The sequence below is a fragment of the Sinocyclocheilus grahami genome, unplaced genomic scaffold (genome assembly GCF_001515645.1).
Source record: "Sinocyclocheilus grahami isolate Dianchi unplaced genomic scaffold, SAMN03320097.WGS_v1.1 scaffold40.1, whole genome shotgun sequence".
NCBI classification, from domain to species: Eukaryota; Metazoa; Chordata; class Actinopteri; order Cypriniformes; family Cyprinidae; genus Sinocyclocheilus; species Sinocyclocheilus grahami.
Window position 1 is genome coordinate 504,559 of NW_015505219.1, and position 243 is coordinate 504,801.

The following is a 243-nucleotide window of genomic DNA, read 5'->3' on the forward strand; positions in this document are numbered from 1 at the left end:
GGTTACTCACTGTCTCCTCTCTGCTTTGTGCTGCTGTTTAAGGAAAGAAAGACTCAATGAATTTGATACTGAAAGAAATATATACTGAATCTGTAATATGAATAGTTAATCTGAAATCTATTATGTAATGTAATTATCAAGGGCAATCTAGATATAATTGATGATGTCAGTTGTGTTGTTCAATCAAATCATACTAATGCTGGCATTATGAATGAATAACAAACATACCTCCACTTGCTTGTC

At 32.1% G+C, this 243-nt stretch overlaps 1 protein-coding gene and 1 long non-coding RNA gene across 2 annotated transcripts in view; both read right to left on the reverse strand.

The window, feature by feature from the left end:
* LOC107582155 (uncharacterized) overlaps positions 1-75 on the reverse strand; it is a 3,860-nt gene extending 3,785 nt beyond the window's left edge. The window contains exon 1 of the long non-coding RNA XR_001608911.1: positions 11-75. This is a non-coding gene — a long non-coding RNA (uncharacterized lncRNA). The remainder of the gene's footprint in view (positions 1-10) is intronic.
* Positions 1-243, reverse strand: part of LOC107582154 (carcinoembryonic antigen-related cell adhesion molecule 20-like) — a 26,895-nt gene that overhangs the window by 21,417 nt on the left and 5,235 nt on the right. The window lies entirely within an intron of this gene.